The following is a 4,349-nucleotide window of genomic DNA, read 5'->3' on the forward strand; positions in this document are numbered from 1 at the left end:
TGGATGAGATGGAGCGCCACAACCAGTGGTGATATGAGCGGTCTGAGCGTCGCAGCAAGCGACGCTACGCGGATCTGAAGCTGATGATCAGGTCAGGACACACTGACATTCCCTCCGAGCCTGACACACCATCAGAGCCATCTGAGGCGGAGGCGGATGAGCAGGAGGATGATGCACGGGAAGAGGATGAGTAGACAGAGCCCTAACAGGCAGAGCCCCAGTAGGCAGAGCCCCAGCAGGCAGAGCCTCAGGCACATTCACTGCCAGAGCCCATAGAGATAGCATCAGCACACCCTTTCGGAGGTGAGGACCCTTCACACCCAGCTTGACTAAGCATCGAGGACGATGCTATTATATAAGTGTGGGGAGGTGGCCATCTCTGGCGGATCTCATTTTGGTGAACTACTTTAGACCTTTTTCATCCTATTTTGTTTCATTTTCTGTATTTTTGTTTTATTTTATTTTATCTTATTTTCTTTCCAGTACTTGCATATTTTCTTTTACTGTACTTTTTTCTATTTCTACTTTATTACATTTTGCACTTTGGGCTGTATATATCTTAGATATTTAACTTGATTTTCACTCTTAGTTATTAGTTGTGATATAGAAAAATATGGATTATTAAGTTTAGTTTACCCTTTTTAGCATATGAGAATTTGGTTTAATTGAAAATAGAGAGTAAACTAGAAATTTTTAGTTTTTCATAATCACAACAATCCACTTAGTATATATATATATATATATATATATATATATATATATATATATATATATATATATAGTAATAAATGTTGGCAAATTGATGACATTTTTCAAGGAATGTGTTTATTTTTATAAAAGCCATTTAAGGATTCACATTGATTAGAGTTAAAATTCTTTAGCCTTACTTGCATGATATACATGACTGATATATGGTTTTTGAGCCAAAGAACAAACAACCCGTGAGATTTGAGCTTAATTACATGGCTACATTATTTAGCCATAATATTTTATTCTTGTGTGTTTCTTCACTATGATTGCAGACTTTACTTTATTCCATTCTATATGTCCACTATTTAGTGTAATTACATGTTTGCATATGATTGAGGCCATTACTTATTTTTGCTCACTTATCACAAATAGCCTACCCTTTTAAAATCACCTTTTTTAGCCACTTTGAGCCTTTTAATCCCCTTTTGTTCTATATTTTGCCATATCACTTGCCTTAAGCAGAAAAACAAAGTAAATATCCCTAAATTGAATCTTTGGTTAGCTTAAGATAGAAATTGTGTATCAACTAAGTGTGGAGAAACTGTGAAAACTTGGGTTGATAGGAAAGTGTTAAATTGACAAAGTACTTGGAATTTGGGTGCATGCTCATGTAAGGCCAAAATAATTAAAATACCATGTGCATTGATATGTTATGTTTATTTTCAAAAAAAAAATTCTATAATTAAATAAATAAGCTTAGGGGATAAAATTACCCCAATAATGAGTTTAGTAAAAGATCAATGCACATGTGATGAAATTAAAGATAATTTGATGCATAAGTATGTGATACAAAAGTAGGAAATTCGGGTAGCTAGGCATAATTTTAGAGTTATATAGAATATGTGTATGTTATGTGAGATCTTAGACTAATCAAGGATTTAATTTGTAGCTCACTTGGCCATACATATATCCTCACCTTCGCCTTAACCCCATTACAACCTTGAGAAGACCTCATGATGATTGCATGTGTACATTAAATAGTTATTGATTGGTTAGGTAAAGAACAAAGTTTAGAAAGCATGATTAGAGAAGAGTAGAGTGATTAACCCCAAACACTGAGTGATTAGAGTGTATATACGAATCCAGCGAGGGTTCAATAGCTCATTTCCATATATCCATGTTTGATTATTGCTTGTCTTGCAAGTTTGTGAACTCCTTTGATTGACTCAACTCAACTGTGAATGTATTTTAATATGATTTAGCCATTGGCTGTGCATATGTGATTCCTTGGAAAATTTCACTCAATTTAAGCACATGTAAGCTTTATATATATCGGTGGATAGTCACTAGAACTGCATGATTCATTTAGATAGCTTGCATTTAGATAGATTGCATTGCATAGATTCCCCCATTCTACCTTCACTCTTTTTCAGTTTCTCTTGAATTTAGCATGAGGACATGCCAATGTTTAATTGTGGGGAGGTTGATAAACCACTATTTTATGATTTATCTTGTGCTCAATTGAGTGGTTTTTTATCAAGTCTTTGCTCACTTATTCATATAAATTGCATGGTTTTACAATTCCTTCCTTATTCTGTGATATATGTGAAAACATGTTTCCTAGGCCTTAAAAATGTTAATTTTAATTATCCTTTATTACCATTCAATGCCATGATCCGTGTGTTAAGTATTTTCAGGCTTTATAGGGCAGGAATGGCTTAGAGGATAGAAGGGAAACATACAAAAGTGGAAGGAACGCGCGAAAATGAAGTTTTGAAGAAAATGGCAGCGATGCGTGCGCATGGATGACGTGGACGCGTGCCTAGCGCATAGCACAAGCGACACGTACGCATGACTGACGCGTACGCGAGACAAGGAAAATCTCCAAATGACGCGCACGCGTGACCTACGCGTACGTGTGACAGACGGCACGTGCAGAAAGTTGCAGAATTCGCCCCCAGCGATTTCTGGGCTCCTTTTCGGCCCAAATCCAAGCCCGAGAACATAGAATAGAGGTTGGAGAATGGGGGAATCAAAATGGAATCATTCATTCATTCATCAATTGACAATTTGAGTTTTTAGATGTAGTTTTCTAGAGAGAGAGGCTCTCTCCTCTCTCTTAGGTTTTAGGATTTAGGATTTCTTCTTCTCAATTCCTGGTTCAATGTTCCTTTAATTTAAGTTCTCTTCTACTTTTATTTATTCTAGTACTCTGGTTTATCTATTTTACTTGTTAATTACTTATTTTCCCAATTTGGTTTATGAACCTTCCAATGTTAGATTTGATTTTATATTTAATGCAATTTGAGGTATTTTAGATTTATGATTTTAATTTAGCTTTTTACAATCTTAGCTTGAATTGATTAATTGGTGATACTTGAGTTATCAAACTCCTTTGTTGATTGAAAATTGGGATTTGCTGGTTGATTTGGATTCCTCTAAAGCTAGTCTTTCCTTAGGAGTTGACTAGGACTTGAGGTATCCCATTGATTAATCCACTTGACTTTCCTTTATTTAGTAAGGGTTAACTAAGTGGGAGTAAGGAACAATTCTCATCACAATTGATAAGGATAACTAGGATAGGATTCCTAGTTTTCATACCTTGCTAAGAATTTTCTTAATTATTAATTTACTTTCTTGCAATTTACTTTTCTTGTTTCATATTCAAAAACCTAAAAAGATACCTTTCCATAACCAATAATAGATCATACTTCCCTGCAATTCCTTGAGAGTCGACCCGATGTTTAAATACTTCGGTTATAAATTTTATTAGGTTTGCTTTAGTGACAAACAAGTTTTTGTACGAAAGGATTCTTTGTTAGTTTAGAACTATACTTACAACGAGCTTTTATTTGCGAATTTCTAGACCACACAAAAGTCTGTTCGTCAGCTTCACCAAATGCACCCTGACCCATGCCATCAAGTGCCATCTTGGATCCAATTCTTCACAAATCCAAAGGTCCATTCCAAATGCCTAATGACTAAAATAGAAAGTGTATAAATAGGATTAAATTTGATTGGAGGAGGAGGCGGAAACCTTTACTTCACATTTTGTTTTACTTTTCTTTTTGGCTCTCTTTTAAATTTTCCTTTTCTTTAGAATTTGGGAATTGGGATTAGATCTAAGTTTTCTTTCTGTTTTTTCTTTCATATGCAATTTTTTATTCTCTGTTCGGGGTTTTGAATTCAGCTTGAAGACCACCACTGAATTTCTTCATCTGAGAATCATCTTTTACTCTATCTGTTTATGGTTCTAAGTATTGGAAATTGGATCTCAATCTTCTTTTCTGTTTTCATTTTACTTGTTCTGTACTTTCTTCTTTTCTGTTTTGGTCAAGAGATCAATTGAGAATTGAGTTTCTTTCTGTTTTGTTATTTGAAGGCAATTGTTAAATTCTCTTTAAGAATTTAGATCTAATCCAAGTTCTCATTCCGTTTTGACTCCTTTGCAAATTTTCCATTTCTGTTTTGCTACTGAGATCTAAATCTGAACCTCTTCATCTCATAGTTCTCTGATTTACTTCAATTTACATTTTCCAGCTCAACTTTGAATCCCAGTACCTAAATCCCTTTATTCTTGATGCAATTTAAGTTTCTTGTCAATTTAGATTCAGCAATTCACATTTCTTGCACTTTTAGTTTCATTTATTTACATTTCT

This window comes from Arachis ipaensis, chromosome B10, assembly GCF_059453495.1.
Source record: "Arachis ipaensis isolate K30076 ecotype BB chromosome B10, ASM5945349v1, whole genome shotgun sequence".
In the NCBI taxonomy this organism is placed as follows: Eukaryota; Viridiplantae; Streptophyta; class Magnoliopsida; order Fabales; family Fabaceae; genus Arachis; species Arachis ipaensis.